We start from the raw sequence: 19,461 nt of genomic DNA, 5'->3' as shown, positions 1-19,461 counted from the left end.
GGAAATCTTCTGAATTTCTTAGTGTCTCTGTTGCCTCATCCAAAAAATGGGAATAATAATAAAACATACAAAAAAGGCTGTTTTCATGCTTAAATGAGTTAATATGGGTAAGACAATTAGAATAGCTCTTGGCACATAGTATTTTTATATGGGGAATATAAAAATCAGTCAATCTCTGCATATTTAAAACAATTTAATATAATGATAGTAAAAATACAGGGTTTTTGGTAAACAGTTTCCTGTCCCTGAAAGTTTTATCTGCTAATGTGACAGGGCAAGTGAAAGTTTCATCTGCTGTGTGTGGCCTATGAGAGGTGTTCACAATACGCTTGCTGAGGGGCCGAGCGCACGAATAAGTGGACGATCAGTTGGAGCAGGACGACGTGACGTCACAGGAGCGCGGAACTCTCAGCCACCTCCTTCGGTGCGGCAGCTCCAGTCCTTCCGGTGCGTGTACCACGGCTGCATTTTTAAATCTGCTTTTCCCTCCTGGATGTTCACCTCAGAGCCTTGCAAGACTGATTTGAGTGCAACCTCACTAAATGCTTTTCATAATTGAAGACTCAACACCTACAGTGAGCAAAGCTGTCAGCACAAGCGAAAACAAACAAACAAAAAAAGCTAAGCTTTTGTATTTAGTATTTATATAAGGTCAGGAGATTGGAATACAGAATGAAGCAAGAAGAAAAATATTTTAAATATGTCAAAAACAAGGCTGTGGGCATTTTGCTGGGGCCCTAGTGCCACTTTATTAAAAGGAGCATTTATTGTTCCTCCTATTCTTCTGTAAATGGCTCTGGTCAAATTCCACTTTCAAGTCCCTCCAGTGGGCCCATGATGGCCAAGATGAGGGGGAGCCCTCTTCTGCACACCGTCTCAGGTGTCGGAGAGCACGCGCCTTGCCTGGTTCCAGGAATCTGATGTCAGGTATGATTTGGAGCAGGGATGAGGGGAATATTTCCGTCCTTGTGTATACGACCCTTCTGAACCATATCCTGGGGAAAGTTCTCCACAGAGAAGAAGTGGTGGTCCCTGACCCCAGCCTGCACATTTCCTGAGAAAGTGCAGAGCAGATGATCCCTACTCTCACAAATGAGGTGAGGACTTATTGCTGAGAATGAAGGGAAGACTGAGCAAGGGGCTGAGCAGGGCTGAAATTTTTAATTCTACTTGTTGGAAGCATGACTGCCTCTAGCAGAAAAAATGGTGGCCATGTCTGGGGTCCATCCTGGTAGAGTGGAGAGGCTTCCTAGAGCTCACACCTGAGAACAGGTACTATCTAGATTGGTGTGGCCGCAGACAGAGAGCCTGGCTCGTGCTGGGAGGAGTCGTGGAGCTTCCACAAGACTTGACACAAGATACACTGGCCCTGGAGCAGGGAAGGTTTCCCCAATGCCTTTTAGATTGTGACCTACTAAGTAGTAAGCACCAGTAAGGGAGGTGTGTCTTCGTCATCTGGTCATCCTCAGCCTCTGGCGCTAGGCACAAACTAGGCAGCCTGAATGCTTTTGAGTAAATTAACCTATTGATATGGGAAAATACTGAAAGTAGAACTTCAAGCATTTAAAGGACTAGAATACCCAGGTGAGTCTGGGGTCTCAGGAGCTAAAGCCAAGCACAGGTGGGCTGACCCTTGCCAATGAGGTTTAAAGGAAGGGATCCAGAAGCTGTGTCCTCTGCAAAGAGTCAGCAACAGGAACACAGGGAAATGGGAAGGATGAGGGAGCCTTCCTGCAGCATGTGAGGTGAGCCAGTGGGCAGGGAAGGAGCTGTGCGTGCTAGCAAGGCTGCTACTGCCGTCTGGTTGCTGGGAACTACGATGTTGCAGCAGGAGCGGCCTGAGCTGCCCCTGTGGAGGTGCCACGCAAAGTTAAACCCCAGTGCAAGTGAGGGGGCTGCCTGACCTGCCCCAATTGTGTGTGTAACCAGGACCCTCTATGTTCACGGGTTTCCACTCACTCCAAGGTTGTATTCTTTACTTTTCTACATTGTGGTTTCCAGCCTTGCTCAGGTTCTCATCCAGGCCTGGTACACTCCCTAAATTCACATTTCCTACTGTAACCTACTGAATACCTACTTCTTGCTGCCCCCTTCACCCACTCCCTGAGCTATGTCCTCAGCACAGAGATGAAGCCAGAGGAGTGTGGTGGGCACCTCTGCTGTGTGCTGCACGGAGGGGCTCTCTGGCTCTGGCCCTCCCTGCTGATGGAAGAAAACAATGATAATGCAACATACTCGTGAGGAAAAGAACGAGAAAGACCACTATCTTCTGTATCAAACTCCATGATGATATCATAAACTCTGTGGCAAACCTTATGCTGGTGAACATGGCCCAGAGAAGGCCCAAGTTTGTGAAGAAAAGCCAGGTGCAGCTTCCGTGGATTCTATACGCACAGTGGTTGGGAGCATACTTAGTGCTGGCCACGTGGCAGTCCCCACCTGAATCAGGGACAAGCGCTGTGCCATCTCTCTTTAAATCAAGCCCAGGCCCTCTGTCTGTCGGAGGCTCTAAAACACAAGCCGGACGATGGCCCAGGATGAGGCAAGAAGAGGTCGGCTGGGTTGGTCTCGAATGAAATCAACGTTCCTAATGACTCAGGATGAAGTGGCTGGTGCTAAAGCGAGAACAACTGAGATCATCAAAGGGGATATCACTCCAAACGTTGTTTCCTTCCTCTCAAATTCTTCTGTTTGATTCTGTATAAAAATAGTATAATTACAGCCAGGGCTACCTTCCTCATGTGGATGAGTTGGGCTTTTGGAACCAGTGGGAACTTTCTCATCACAGGGAGGAGAAAGTGAAGCCACAGCCGGGAGGACAGCAGACTCTGGCAGCACCACGGGCCCGTCCCAGCCTCTGCGCCTAGCGCAGCGCCAGTGCCGCCGACCTCCGCACACTCCAGGGCCGAGGTCTGCGGTGATGGATCCCTTTGTTCTGGTGGAGAGAGCAAGGTGCTTTGGTTTTTTTAAAACTTTTTTCTTATTAATTTGTTATCAGTAAAGTGATTCATGTTCACTGTAATAACTGAAGCAAATGTTGATATACATCCTTAAACACAGAGGGGGAGGTGGGTTCATTTGTGTCCTTAAAAGTATGATCATTCACACCTCCTACTTTGTATCTGCATTTTCCATCCAACACGTACGATGAGCATTCCTCCAGGTCATACGTATCAATCTAATTCCTTTAAATAGCTGTCCATGGTGTGAATGGGCATACCTTGTTCCACTGTTTCCAATTTAACAAATATTCAAATTACTCTCTGGTGCTTTTTAGTTTATTTGTTTGAGTTTTGTTTGGGCCACTGCACACCTTCCTGCATTAAACATCTTTGCAGATGTGGTCTTACAAATGGGCCTTGTATTTCTGAAGGAAACACGCACCAAAAAGGCATTGCCTGAAAATGGGGATGTGCTCTTTTAAAAATAAATATGACCAAGTTCCTTTCCAAAATTAGAACCCTACCTGCCCAAATGCAAAAATATGAAAAGGTCAGTCTTGCCACATCTTCACCAGCAATCTCTTTTTATTGTGACTTTTGCTGTTTTCTAAAGAATATGCACTCAGGGAAAATAACAGAGTGACTTAGCTCCTGACCTCGGCCCTCATTGCACCAGATTTCAGGGTCATTATCCTCTTGTCCAAGCCCATAGAGAACACGGCACCAACAGTGAGCCTGTGTAAACTGTGGACTGCGTGATTACAAGGTGGCGATGTAGATCTGCCAATTGCAACAAGTGCATCTCTGATGGGGGCCTTGCTGAGGGCGTGGGCTAGGCACGGGGCGGGGTGGGGGAAGTGCTGGAGGTGTGTGAGAGACCTCTGTACCTTCCCCTCAGCTTTGCTGTGGAGCTAAAACTTCGTTTAAAGAAACAAACTCTCTTTTTAATGAAGAACCATTTGAGTAAAAATTTTGTGGTGGACACTGTGATACACCCCACAAATCCTCCTTTAGGACTGAAGGCCTCTTCCCTCCGCTCCTGGGAGTGACGCTGAGGACAGCCCTCCCCAGGCAGTTGCTCAGGAATTGCCCCAGCTGAACAAAGAGTCCCTTCCCCAAGGTCGTGTCACAGTCCTGGTTGATACAGAGGCATACATTCCCGGCTCTCTTATCTCCACTGGGGACAGCTCTGACGGGCCATCCATCTTCAGAACTGCCCGCAGGGTTACCCATGCAGCTTCCCTTGGGACTCTGTGACAGCCGGACATCTCTCTGCTGAATCCTGCTTCCGTTCCAAGGATGTTCCCAGTAAACGCCCTACCTGCTGGTCTCTGTCTCAGAGTCCGCTTCCCAGAGAACCCGGACAGGCGCTACGCATTTTAAAAGTAAATGCCGTATGATTTCACCCATATGTGGAAGCTAATGAACAAACGGAACTAACTAGCAAAATAGAGAGACTCATAGACAGAGAGCAAGATGACAGCTACTGGGGGAGGAGGGAGGGTAGGAGACGGAGGGATTGAGCAAAAAGGAAAAAGGACTCATGGACACAGACAACGGTGTGGTGACTGCGGGGGGAGGGGGTTATAAGGGCACTAAATGGTAATGAATAAAAACAAATTAACTTAAAAAATTAAAAAATTGTTACATCCAAAAAAATAAGAAGATTGTGTACAATATTCAGAGTTTCTCATGCACAGAATCCATAACATAAAGTTCTGATTCTGGAGGACCGATTCCCACAGCTCCCACAGGGTCTGCAGGGCTGAGGCCTCCCAGGAGGAGGAACCCGCCCGCCTCCAAACACGTGCTGATCATTCCGCCTTCCCAAGGGCCCTAAAGAAAAGCTGAAGAACTCCTTTTAGGTTGTGCCCATTATTGAGTAAAAATCGGTTACCACTTGGTTCTTTTAATTGGCATTTCCTCAGCTAATGAGGGTGAGAATGCCTGCAGGTGCTTATTAGCCAGGTGGTTCTCTTCCCTGTGAGCTGTCCATTCATATACTTTTGCCCATTTTTCTTTTTGTTTCTCTCATCTTTTTCATGATAATTGGTAATAAATTTGGGGATATATGTTGTCTGGCTTGATTTATGTCCCTTTCATCACTCGGTGAGGTAACATTTTATGTGTTGATTTTTGAGGGGTTATTTTAGTTTGGGTTTTAAAAATCTATATACATAGAAACCCATAAGAAAGAAAGTTGCTGCCTTAGTCCACTTGGGCTGCTATAACAAAACGCCACAGACGGGGTGGCTTACAAACAACAGAAATGTCTCACAGCTCTACCAGAGGAGTTCAAGACCAAGGCACCAGCAGAAGCCAGCTTCCCGCTTCCTAGACAGCTGGCTTTTTCCTGTATCCTAACATGGCCTAGGAGGCAGAGATCTCTCTGCAGGGGGCCCGTTTATGAGGGCACCAATCCCATTTCTCAGGGCTTCAGGACCTACGCACCTCCCTAGGGCCTCCTCTGCAAACTGCACCACATGGAGGATGAAGTTCCAACACCCGGACTGAGGGTGGAGGGAGGTGCAGAGCAACACAAATATTCAGTCTGTGGCAGTAACTGTTACTGAAAATTTCTCCTCTTAGAGACATCAATTTGAAAATTTTTCATTTTCCCATGCCTAGTTGTCACAATGGAGATAATCTTACATCAGATTCCATCTATAGTTTTGAATTCTTGTTTCATCCCATAATATTATATCCTAAGCATTTGCCCAGGTTGTTAAAAGTCTTAATAAATGTCATGTAAATGGATGCCTAATAGTGTATCAACTGGGTAAGCCATCATTTGATATAACCCATTCAGTAGTGTTGAACGTGTGGTTCATTTCCATCTCTCACTATTGCAGATAATACTCTGATGAGATTTCCATGCAGAAATATCTGTTTGTATTTTAGATTATTTTCTAAATAAACTCTCAAGAGTGGAACTGAGCTAAAAGGAAAAGTATTTAAAGGATCTTGTTATTGATCTTGATTTGTTTTTGAGAAGTCATTTGCAAAGCCTTGTTTTACATCTGAGAGAAGTACGGTAGCCCCCCATGGGGGGCACCCGCGGGGAAGACGTTCCAAGACCCCAGCCGATGCCTGAAGCCTCAGATAGTTGGGAACTGTCTGCGTATCTGTGTTTTTCCTCTATGTACCTACCTAAACAAAGTTTAAGTTAAAACATTAGAAACAGTATTGATTAACAACAATAACAAAATAGGACAGTCATAACTATATGCTGTAAGAGAAGTTATGTGGTGTGGCCTCTCTCTTTCAAAATATCTTACTCTACTGTACTCACCTTTTCAATTAAAGGAAGCGCTTTATGGCTTTTCTTTGGCACATCCGAATCGCCAGCATCACCACTTTTGCAGTTTGAGGCTGTCGTGAAAGAAAATAAGGGCGACTTGAATGTGAGCACAGTGATACTGAAACAGTTCATCTAATAGCCCAGACAATTACTAAGTGACTAATGGGCGAGGCCGAATACAGCGTGGACGTGCTTGACAAAGGACGTGATGACTGCTGTTCCCGGCAGGAGGGAGCGGGATGGCGAGAAATGTCATCATACTCAAAACAGCATGCAATTTAGGACTTAGGAGTTGTTTATTTCTGGAATTTTCCTTTTAATGTTATGGGACATAACTGAAACTGCAGAAGGTGAAACCATGGACAAGGGGGGACTACTGTATTGTGGTGAAAACACACACGCCGGCTTAGGCCAAGCCAGCATCGCAGTTCCAGCCAATTGCCTGTGTGCTCCATTCTATTAGGAAAACATTTATTACACGTACTGCTTGTAGGTGACTCTCTTGGGCACTGAGGGATGTGGATAACATGGACCAGGATGCTGCTATCAGAGAGCAAAGGGTTTAGGAGAAAGATGAACAATATAGACTGTGACACGAGACAGTGTGAAACTAATTGTCAGTGAGGTGTAAGTCAGCGTGTAGGGGGAAGTGGTGAAACAATGCTTCCAGGAAGATAAGTTGTGATATTATGGCCTCGTAAATGCTCTAGAGAGCAAGGGGGGCAAAGGGATCCTTCGTAGAATCAGTACTGAAGGTATATCATTGCCCGGGCTAAGATTTGGAATGTGGTTTTAGGATTTTTCACAATGACATAGGTTTATGGTTTTTACAGCTTTGCTTCTGTGAGCTGCTGTTGGTCATCACTACTGTTTCCTGGATACTAGGTCTCCAGCAGGCAGCCTCCATGTTTTTCCTACAGAGTTTCACCTCACGGTAGCCCACTCCACACAGTAGGCTTGCAGCCTGCACTGTGTCTTTAAGGCAAAGAGTATATTACTCAGTGGTTTAAGCTAGGGGCTGCTCGCCCCCAGGAGGCTCTGGTAGGGGACAAGAGACCCACCAGGCTGGTTTCCAACAGAGCGTGCTTTTTCCATTGCTCAGAAGGTGTAGGGACCCCAGACGCAACCCAACTCGAATCACCTGGAGTCAGTGTGGTGGGACAGCCCTGGAGTCGTGAGCTATGAACTGGACCTTTGCGTTCCCCACTTAGCAGCCATCGGCGGACCTGGACACCCTACCAAACCTCTCACCTCTCTTTCCTCGCCTGTCCCACACAGCCCAAAGTGATCCCAAGGAGACAAAAGATGAGGGACATGAAAGCATTTAAAAACAGGGAATTGTCTTTGAAGTATCAGCATCTATTATGTTTTTAAGATTCCAAATAAAAGCTTTTGTAGTTCCTCCTTTCTGAACAAATTTTGATGTCTATGGGAGATGAGAAGCAAAGGAAGGTAGTGCATCGATTTATTCTTTGTTAGTTTTTAAAAGGCCTGCCTTAAAGTCATGTGACAAAAGAGCCCTCTTTCTGGCTTTGTTACATCACTGGAGAGGCAGGCCTTGGCTAGCTAAAACACATTTCTTGTGTTCCTAAGATTTTGAAAGTTAGAGAAGCTCTTGTAGAAGGCTAGGTGGGAAAGCTTCTGCAGGGTTTACAAGCTGACATTGGCTCTACCCCGTGACGTGCAGACCTCTGAGCCCTCAGGAGTTACCTTGCCCTCCATCACCAATGCAGGCGGCCCTTGGGCAGCAGATTCTAGCACAATGTGGGGAAATTCAACTAGGCTCCTGGACAAATGAAGCTCAAAAGATATTCTAGCAGAGATTTTCAGAAAACCAGTTCTGTTTTATAAGCCTATTAAAAAAAAAAACCCTACAGAATTGTTTTTTATCCAACTTCTGCTGGAAGGAGAAAATATACTACGCCTTTAAGAGCCAACCTGCAAAGTAAGGGAAGCTTACCCTGGGTGTTTAGTTAAGCACACCTGGAGGCTAACCCAAAGAGGCTACCCCTTCATTCAGAGATGCTCCGGGAAGAGCGAAATGAGTAGACCACACTCCCCATTACCTGTCTCCCCTTGCCCTTGCCAGCCAGTCATGTAACAGCCCTGAAAAGCAAGATAAGGCATCTTGGTCCACTCGCCCCTAAATTTCCATCCTCACTGGGACCCCCACATGGGCAGACAGTCCCTGTGCCAGGCTGACAAGGTGCCACACAGGAGCAGCTTCTTCTGCGATCCACTCACTGGCTTCCCCTGCCTTATGTGCAAGGGCCCTTCACTGCCCACAGCAATAGCTCAAGGCACTGCCTCCTCAGGAGCAAGGCTGAGCTCCCCATGCCTGATGTGTCCCCCTGACGGCCACCAGCTGCTGCACAGTGTCGCCCCCAGCTCTGCTCTCCCCTCAGGCTTCCATCCTGTCACTGTTCCCTAAGGATCCTTTCCACCCTCTGCTCTGAGGTCCCCACACCTGCCTGTGCTTGACAGAAGATTCAGGAAATTCCCAGGACACCCTAGTTGTAGCCCATTTTGCGAGTGCTCAGCCCCGGGGGAAACATGTGGAGGCTTGCCCACGCTCCCACTCAGGAGAAGTGAGGAGTGTCAGTGCAAGCCCAAAGGACAGGCCCCCTGAATAGAAGCCTTTGCTCAATGGAAAGCAATAACCATACCATAAGAGTAAGAGCTAGCATTTTCAGAGACACTTTCCTATTTGTCCATATCCAGCATCTCCTGGATTCCTCAGCATCACGTAGTAAGAAAGACAAGCTGGAGTACTGGCTCCACTTTCCAAGGCAAGGAATGGAAAGCGGACAGAAGCTGGGTGAGTGGCTGCAGCAGAACCCACAGCTTGGGTTGGGAGCTGTGAAATGTGAGGCCTCTCGACTTTAGCAGCAGATAGCAAACACTGGTGGGAGTGGGAACCTCACTAGAATCAATGTCCACATTGGTATTCATTCTACTGTCCACACTCACACTGGTACCCATCTTGGTCTTGGCGTCAGTATCAGTACTTTACAGGGACCAGTGGTGGGTGCACTCACAGCGAGACGTTCTTGTGCTGGCACGTCTTGCCTTCCGTTCTCCATGAAGACTGGAGGTTGCTTGGGCAGCAACGGCAAATGCAAAGGCTCTAGAGGTCTGTTTAACCAGGGACAGAAGTGAGATGACAGTTCCGGATTCGACAGAAGAGAAATCAAACGGGTTAAGCGTTAAGCACAGCCCCCAAATCCTACGCACGGAGGCAGGGCTACAGCGAGGTACATAGTAGGAAATTCTGCTGGAAATGAGGGCGGCAGGGCAAGTTCTGAATGACGTCATTGTTAAATAAGGGATTTGTCCTGCAAAAAGGAGTCACCACCGGGGTTCTAGGGACTCTCTTAGATCCAGGACCTAGGGCCGGGATTCTTTCCCTTGCCCTACCTACACACTACACATAGCACACTTATACTCACACACTGCGTGCACACACTCCTCACAGTCTGCACAAAGCCTCCAGCAGCCTGCTGCTCTGAGCACCCTCACGGAGCAGAGCCAGGCTCGTTAGCTTAGCCAGAGCGAGTGTGAGTCTGGCTTCAAGGATGTCAGCCTCAGGGCGACCGGCAAGATTTCCGTTACTCACAGAGATTCTACATCACCTGGACACTTCTGTGTGAGAGGAAACCAAAGCCTAGGGCTTCCCAAAGTATTAACAGATGCTCTCGATAGCATCTTTTAGCCTATGGTCACATCCTAAGGTACAGAGGCCTTTTGTGGGTAACAGGACCCACGGTGCCTGAGTCACCTTCAGTATTGACTGCTTTTCCAGGAAGAGCCAGCACCTTCTTTCATCTCACGTTGTTAGCACACAGTGGGAGGACTGGGAGGACACAGTAGAGACTTCACATCTCTGGAATGTTCCACCACAGGAGGCAGTACAAAGCCATGGGTTTCCTCTTTTCATGTTATTTCATGACAAAAAAGAAAGCACCTACCTGGGGAGCTAGTTTCAGGAAAGTATGCACATCCCCCTCATTAGCATCCCTTTGATCTACTGGTTGGCCCAGGGAGGCACCCTGAGCTAGACGGTGGGTGGGCCCGAGGACTTTCCAATTCATCATCTTCCTTCCTGCTTTGTGGGCAGTGATTCTCACACCCGCCTGGAAACAAGGCAAACGGCTGGGCCAACAAAATGCACAAGTTCCTGATGTGCAAGGTTAAAGTGAAGCATCAGCTAAACCTTTAACATCAGAAATGCCAGCTTCTCATGCTTATATTTTGCACCATTGGAAAGAACACTAGACCTTTCCAATGGAAAGCTGCCTGAGAGCTCATCTACCTTCGCCACGTCAGAGGGAACGTAGGGTTGTTTCTCCAAGTGCAATCCTTTGACCTGCTGCACCAGAATCACCTGTGAGCAGATTCCTCCGGTCCTTCCCCAGATTTGCTGAGTCAAGATTTGTAGAGAAAAGACCTAGGAACCTGCATTTCAAACAGTCTCTGCGGGAGAGCATGTATTTGATAATGTCCTAGAAGCACAGCTGGCTTGTGCTGCTCTGAGACCAACAACAATAACAACAACTACAATATGGACGAGAGGTGAATCTGAGTGGCCCCAGGGACTCACCACTTTCTCACTTAGGGGCTTAGCAAAAGCTGGCTGAGCAGGTTTAAACAAACTAGGAGAGAACTCTCTGTCTCCAGCCACAGAATTGGCAGAGATCCCCCCCTTTCTAACAAGGCCATTCTCTCAACCCAGAAGCCCACTGACCCACAGATGTCCCCTGCCTTTCTATCCCTATAATGAGGCAAGGTCACTCTACTCATAGCAAGGAGCTCTGTCCATGGTATGAAGTGTCCTGGTAGGCCCAGCACAAACATGCCTCTCATTGTATTAATTCCACAAGCATCTATTGAAGAAACTCTGGGCCAGACACTATGCTAGGTACCAGCGATAGGACGAGGAAAAGAGAAGGTATAGTACCCAGATGTGGGTCTCCACATAGAAGAGGCCGAGAAATCGTTCCTCTCTCCTGAGGATTAGAGAGTAGGTGGGACAGCCTGCAGATTTGGCCAAAAGAAGAATTGCTCCCTCCCAGGTAGGAGGTGAAAAAGGAAAGAGCCTCTCTCCAGAGTAGCCTTGAAGGGGACATCAGGAAACAGGTCCTTAAGATAGCTCTAAAAATGTGTCTCTTGACCTTCTGTGTCATGTCAACCTCACATAGGAAGTTGCATAAGGAATGGCTGATGGTTTGAAAGATCAAATGTGCCCACTTTCCTGATGGCCTGCCAGCCATGGAGCAGCCATCTTGAGGCACAATCTCTTACCATATGTATTTCTCAGAGTTCAGAGCAGGTTCACCCAGGATTCTGCACAGGCTTTGGGCGATGTCATGGCAACACCCAGGCCACGCACACATCCCCCCATACTTGTCTGATGAAAGGCTCTTGCACACTTCCCCACCCATTATGCCTGCCCCCAGCCCCATGCCCCAGCTGGTTTAGTTAGGTTTCTGCCCAGAGTGCCTGCTCTGGCAGCACGCCCCGAGGCACGGGCTTGCCGGTGCCCCTCTAGAGTCTGGAGTCCTGGCTCTGAACCGCTGATTGGGGCCTGCTCCCTAGGTGACTCTGGCCCTACCTGCCTACCTGGTCCCAACCAAGGCCCTAGCTAGTGATGAGAGCAAGGGCTTTGGAGTCAGGCAGGCCTGAGCTACAATCCCAAGTCTACCACTTCCTCACTGTGTCACTTTGCACAGTTTCCTTAAACTCTCTCATCCCCAATTTCCATATCTGTAACATGAGAAAAATAAGACCTACCTTACAAGTTACACTGTGGACTAGAGATAACCTTCATAAGCAGTGAGCACCATGTCTGCTGAGCAGGTGCTTATAATGGTGGCTATTGCTGTCTGTATGTCCTCGGTCCTCCCAAGGACCCATTCATTTAGCCAAATACTTGTTGAGCACCTACTCTGTGCCAGTCACTGAGAAGAAAATGTGAACAGGATAAAATCCCTGCCCTCATGGAATTTAGATCCATAACAAGGGGTACAGTGCCCATACAAGTTCCCAGTACAAGGGGGGAATCCCCCCCCAAACTGGCCCCCCCCCAAAAACCAAAAACTAAAATCTACTGGGCCCTTCTGTCCGCCGCCAATTGGAAACACATCTCTTAATGCCAGAGATTTGTGAAAAGGAAACAAAATGTTTATTTAATGCTATTCAGGCCTAACGCCACTACTAAAATATCAAAGTCCTTTAGGGTATACACCTACACCCACACAGCGCTCCCTTCCCTCTTGTCCCAACTCCGGGTACCGTAAATCAGGAAAAGAGCACACGTCTGTGTTGCAGGCCGCTGGCACCGTCAGCTGTGTCACTGTGCAGGATCTCGAGTTAATCCAAAGTACTGTGGTACCCTCTCATGGTCCACTGGCAAGAGTCCTTTGTCCAGTTCCAGTCAAAGTCTCTGTTGCTTTTCAGGCCCCGCGGCCAAAGGGGGCACCCCAAAGCCGAGTGGGCCTCTTCTACCAAAGCTGCAGGAGTCCGCACTCCACCAAAAGCATGTGGCTGTCTTCTTCACCTGGCTGCAGGGATCTCCATTCTGGCCAAACTGCGTGGTTTTTCCCTTTCACCTGGGAAAGAGGGGGTCCACACTTCCGCCAAAACCACTGTGGCTCTTGGCCGGGGGGTTTTTTTTATTTTTTTTGGCTTTTGCATGAAAGACTGCCATGAAAGCATTACAACCTGGATGGCTTTGGAAATTTATCTTCTCACAGTTCTTGAGACCACAAGGCCAAGATCAAGGTGTCAGTGGGGTTGGCTCCTTCGAGGGCTGTCCCACACATCACCCCCAACTTCTGGTGGTTTGCTGGCAATATCTGATGCTCTTTGCATTGTAGATGCATGACCCCAATCTCTGCCTCCGTCTCCAAATGGCGTTCTCCCTATGTCTGACTGTTCCCTTTTTATAAGGGAATCAGTCACTCTGGGTTGAGGCCCACCCTAATGATGTCATTATAACTTGATCACCTCTGTAAAGACTATTTCTCACTAAGGTCACATTCTGAGGTGCTGGGGTTAGGAATTCAGCTTATCTTTTCCTGGGGGAATACAATTCAACTCACAACAGTGCCTCTTTCCATCCACTCACTCAGGCTCATTTGATTTCTGAGTCTAATTGATTCCACGCAGGCCTCTTCCCATCCAGTTTAATTTAGAATCAGGTGCACCCAGCACATTCACTGTTCTTAAAGGCTACCTCCAAGAGCCATCCCTGTCTCTCTCCTATCTGCCACCAAGAAAGTAAATGACCTTGACGTTGACCTTTCTCTGTCTCAAAATAAGGACTGTTTTGAGACAGGTCACAGCCCTAACCCCCTTTCCCAGGTCTCTGACTCAGGCCACCTGTCCAACAAGCACGATGCCTGATACAAGCTCTTTTGCATATGGTTGTCTCATAAAAATGGAGAAAGCATCTCTTTGTGAAATTGCCTGTCTCCTGCAGCTTAAGTTGGAAGAATGTTTACTGATTTCACCCTGGGGAATCATAACCATCTTGGAGCGTCTGTTAACAGTCAATCCATAATACCATTCATTTTTAGTATCTGAAATTACAAAGTGTTCCCCCCTAGGATTCACCTCCAGTGGTTAACAGACTGATGGGTTCAGATTTCCTTGTCTCAGGCCTCAGAGCAACAACATGATTGGTTCTGGTTTGCTCCCTTAAAAAAAACCCACCAATATCTCCTGATGTGAAAAAGCAGAAGGGACCAAACAGCAAAATCCCTAAACGGCAGAGATGCATTCAAAATACAGACACCTGGAGCCTGCCCACGCCCCCTGACCTACTGAAAATCAGTCTTAGTAGTAAAAAGAGAGAATCTGCATTTTTAAAGAACTAAAAGGAGACAGTGAAGCACAGCTTGGTTTGGAAAGACCTCATTATAGAACCAAGACAAATTATGCCAAATCCCACACAAGTTTCTGGGGCCCCTCCCTCCCAGCTCCCAGCCACGCTGCACTCACTCATCCCAAGGGGCAGTGCAATCATCCCCAGACCCTGGAGCAAAGGAGAAGGAAGGGAGGGGAGGGCAGAGGCAGGACTCCTCACTTTGGCCAGCAAGCTGGCTGCAGGGGCTGAAATCAAAAGCCAGTCACCCTCAGGTAGAGGATCTCAGTCACACTAAGGGATTGCTACCACCAAAGCCATGGCTCACTGGCCCTCTGTCTGTGCTGACTGCAGCAGCCAATCATTATCCAAAAGCCAGACCCAAGTCCACCACACCTCTGCCAATGTCCATAAACTGCTAGAGAAGAAGCTAAGGGCGTGGGTCTGGGGTGGTGAGGTCTTTCATGAATATGGACCACATCATACATAGTAGGAGGGTGCCAACTGCTTCCAGCAGTGGGGGCTGACAGCCGAGTTGGCCCAGGGGAAACCATTGCCAGGCAGATACCGTAGACAGGCCCTTTGAGATGAACCAACCTGGCCCACACCGCAGAGGAGAGGGTAGCGAGGCTGTCTGCAAGAAGCTCTCAAGGTACTCCTACCAGGACCTGGTCAGGTTTCCCGGGAAGTAACCTGGTCAGGTTGCCCCGGCTCCTCCCCACAAGGGTCAAATGCTACAGCTGAGCTTACTCTTTCCCCACCTCACACGTGTTGGTGGGGTAGGCGGCTGCCTACCTGCTGTGATTTCATCCAACTGCCCAGCAAGCACCGAATGTTGGGGTCTGTGCCAGCCCCCATGCCTAGAAGGCCCACGGCCCTCTACCTTGTCCCTAGAATTTGTGAATTTCACAGTTAGATAAGACCCTTTGCTCTGACATCAATCCTATCTCTCTGGAAGAGAAGGCGCAGGACATCTCTGTCGGTCACTGACACCTCACTAAAAGTATCTGCTTGTTTTCAGAGTCACTTTTGATTTGTGGAAGGAAAAGGAAACACCTGCTCAACTTTCAAGACAAGGTTCCACCGTGTCGGCAGAGGTTAGCTTTTTCCTGGCACGAAAACAGCACCTCACCTTTTTAGAACTTGCTTATCTGTCCCAACTCTGTTTTGGGGGGTTGTCTTCTTAACATTTTTTTAACTTAAGCACAGAAAGCAAGTGTCATCTCCCTCAACAACTTAAAAAGAAAAAACATGAAGTGTTTGTCCTGTTTAAGAGAATCCGACACTTCTTATTTTTACTTTTATCTAAAAAGGATGAACAAATATTAAGTTCATAAGGGGCTGTGGCATTTTTAAAGGAACTTGATTTACTACAATTACACATTTAGTGGAAACAAAAGTAATCTAAATGCTTAAGAGAATTTTGCTTATTAATGTTGTAAGGATACTGTGCCAGGCATTTGAAGTATTCAACAGTGAACATTATAAACTTAAAAATGCAGTTGAAGATATTTAAGAGAATGTAATTAACTAAGCTTGTAAATGGGACTAATTTTAAGCTGTGCCCATAAGTTAATTGAAAATCAATGAACTAGTGAAGGTGTGTATTTTTATTTATTTTTTTTTAAAGAACCATTAGCCCTGGTCAGTGTGACTCAACTGGTTGGAGTGTCGTCCCATAAACTGAAAGGTCATGAGTTCAGTTCCTGGTCAGGGCACATGCCGTGGTTGCAGGATCCGTCCCCAGTCAGGCACATATGAGGCAACCAATCAGTATTTCTCTCTCACATAGATGTTTTTCTCCCTCTCTATCTCTTCCTCCCCTCCCCTCTCTCTCTAAAGTCAGTAAGCATACCCTCAGGTGAGAATTCAAAAAAAAGAATCGTTAGATGTATAAATAAAAACAATCGAAAGTTGACTTACATGGCACAAAGAAAACTAGCCTTTTGCATTTGGAGCCTGCATGTCTAACGAGGCATCTCACACATTCCAAGTGGACCTGCTACCTCCCTCCAGCCTCCCCAGCTCAACAAATGCCAATTTTCTTTTTCCAGTTGCACAGGCCAAAAAAAAAACTTAGTCATCCTTGACTCTTCTCTGTCACTCAGCGATCCAAGGAAAATTTTCATGCCTTTACCTTCAAAAGACATTGGGAGTCCAACCAGGTCTTCAGGCCTCGCCTGCTAAACCCTGCCCTCACCATCATCCTCTCTCTGTTGGATTCCTGCAAATACCTCTTTCCAACTCCTCAGCCTCCTCTAATCTATTCTCAACTCAGCAGCCAGGGAGATCCTGTTAAAACAGAGACAGGTCGTGTTACTCCTTCGCTCAGAACTCTCAGAATATAAGCCAGAGTCTTCACAGTGGTGAAGGGCCCAATACAGACAGCCGCCCCCACCCCCCACGCACACATACCCTTTGCTTCGCCATCTCACCCAGCCCCAGCCTCGCCCACCTCTGGGCCTTGGCTGAATAGTTTGACTTGAATAGAGTAAATATTCATTTAAAACTATGTAATTATATAAACAACCCTCTTCCCCATAACCAGCCCACTGCAAGAAAAAAAAATGTTCAACAATTTTGTGGTGGTTGTCTCTTTATTTGTTCTTAATACAATTTTAGAATCAAAAAGAGCCTGCTGTCCTCCATGCCAGTCAAACAGGAGGGGGCATCAGAAACGAGGAGTGGAAACAAACCATCTGCATTAGCAGCATTGGACAGAAGGCTTTGGGGGGTGGTGTCACAAGTGTAGTTAGCATGGGGAGAGATGGGCTGTGCCCATTTCCCTGCAAAGCCCAGGCCTCAGCTCCACCTCAGCTGCTTCCTGTGCTCCAACAACAGGAATCTTCGAAAATATTAGTCATTTCCCTGGAATGGGCATGCGCATTTCTCTAGAGAAAGAATTCATCGGTTTCACCAGCCTCTCAAAGGGGTCAGCAAACATTTGAGGATTTTTGCTCTAGAATCAGCCATTTGTCTGTAAAGATTCTTACCTGGATTCGAGATTACACCTACAGTAACCACATTCAAATGAGTTTTAAATAATGGGGAGAAAAATAAGTGTATGATGATTGTGATCCCTTGTTTCATTTTTTAAATAATTTTTCTGGGCTGATCTAACTGTGGTCCAAACTTTCTTAGAATATCAGCTTTTCACTTGCAGCAAAGTTATTCAAATTTTTGCACCGAACAAACTCTTCCTGTAAAGCTCTAGTAACATAGACCTGGTCTTGACCCCTTGGACAACTGCACTATTTACTGACTTATTTCTATGTCCTTGTTCATAAAATCATGGGAACACGTCCTCCTTTCCCTCCTCCCTCCCTCAAGTATTTACTGAGTCTCTACTACGTTCTAGTCTCAGTGATGAATGAGACAGTAGTCCTGCCCTTAAGATGCTCAGTGTAATGGAAGGGAGAGATATAAGTAAACAAAGATAAAATGTGATAACTGCTCTCACAGAGATACACAGGGGCACAGCAGTGTGCTGATTAAGGGCACAGGCTGGGGCTGGACTGCTTGGGTTCAAATTCCTCCTCCTTTTCATTGAGCCACTAACCTGGCTCAGGTTTGAGTAACTGTGCCCCATTTCCTCCACGAAGATGGAGATGAGGAGAGCGCAGACGTTCCAAGGCGCCATGAGGATGAAGTGGGACAATGCTCGGGGCGCTTGGACAGCACCGGGCACGTGGGAAGAGCTCTCCAGCTCTTCGGGGCTTAGTTGTCCGGCAAGGGAAGCACAAAGAAGGAGGTGACTAAATGGAACAATTTCCCCCAAAAGGGCCTGGGACGGGCTACTCAGAGGAGGTGATAAAAGATGAATCCTTTTCTGGGAAGGAAAGAGGAGATGAGCATTCCATAGAGGGCGTGAATAACCAACTACCCTGAGGGTGCAGAGGAGAATGGACTGGAACAGTAAGAATCTGAAGGTAGGAAGATGAGTTACAATGCTGTCAGGCACTCAGGTGAGAAATGAGAGAAGCCTAGAGGCAAAGGGAAGGGGAGGCAGCCAGGGCTTCAGAAGTAGATCTGCCGCCCTACCTGGTGAAGGGAAGGGGAGGCCAGGACAGAAAGAAAACTCTGTGTGTAGAGCCTTCAGGGCTCTGGGCCTCCTTCCCAAGCAGCCCTCCAGCGCTTGGCTGGTAAAGACGTAAAAGTATATCCTTCCCTAAGTAAAGGGACTTCCAGGGCAGACAGTCAGATTCACGAGGTCCCTGAGAGTGATTCTTGGAGCCAAGAGAGAAAACGAAGCCTGCCCAAACACCGGGGGCTTCTGGGAGAGCAAAGGCAGCACTGGCAGGCACCGGGACGCAAGGTCCAGGGTCTTTCTCAGGACACTTGGTCAGGGTTGGTGAGCATTTGTCAGACCCAGATAAAACCAAGTGCCTGGCCCAGAGGAAGAGTAACTAATAAATCATGGGGAGAAAAGATAGATCTCCCCCAGCCCTACCCCTTGACCTTTGCTCTTAGGTTCTCAATAAACCAGACTTTAGGATGTTTACAACCAGGGTATCTGGAGCCAGGCGCTTTATTCGCCATTGTCTCTTCCCAGCCGATCTCAGCCCACTGCAACTTGTGACTTCTCTGTTGCTCACAAAGACCTGTCACTCAATCACATTGCGCATGATGGGGGAGTGTTGTGTGCTTGTTGTTTTTGTAAATCGGTATAACAACAAACATGAAATAGCAGATATCGAACCTTCAGATCTATATTTTCCTGCTGTTGTCACTGCTACTTCAACTGTAAGTGACAAACACACAAAACTGCAAACATCTGAATGCTGTTCCTCCAAGTAGAACTACCCTTCAGACTGAAACAGGACTTCCTCCACAATTTTCGTATATTCTTGAAATGCCAAGTCTGAGAGCTCTGAGACTAAGTGAGATAAAGACACAGATTTTTCTGTGAAGACTGTGGCTGCCCAGTGACAGCAAGGAGTGAGGCTGTGGTTACTCCTCTCTGTCTCAGCCTGTCTCCTTCCTCTGGAGACAGAGGGGACCCTGGCTGCCCCGGGAGCAGATGCCCAGCCATTTCCTGCTGCAAATCTCAGAGACTATTTTTACTCAAATTGACCGACTCCAGCCCTGACTTCTGGGTGTCTTCTTTCCTATGAATAGTTTTAAAAAACAAACTCAAACCAAACAAACAAAATGCAAAAACACTAGAGATTTACACAGTCCAAAGAAGGGTTGAGACAATACAAACAAACAAACAAACAGAACAGAAACAGACTCACAGACACAGGGGACAGACTGATGGTTGCCAGAGGGGAGAGGGGCTGGGGAACTGGGTGAAAAATGTGAAGAGATTGAGAAGGACAGATTTGGTAGTTACCAAATACTCACAGGGATAT

The sequence above is a fragment of the Artibeus jamaicensis genome, unplaced genomic scaffold (assembly GCF_021234435.1).
Source record: "Artibeus jamaicensis isolate MK-2021 breed Jamaican fruit bat unplaced genomic scaffold, CSHL_Jam_final contig_548, whole genome shotgun sequence".
Classification (NCBI taxonomy): Eukaryota; Metazoa; Chordata; class Mammalia; order Chiroptera; family Phyllostomidae; genus Artibeus; species Artibeus jamaicensis.
The sequence above is the reverse complement of the archived record's forward strand: the minus strand, read 5'-3'. Positions refer to the sequence as shown.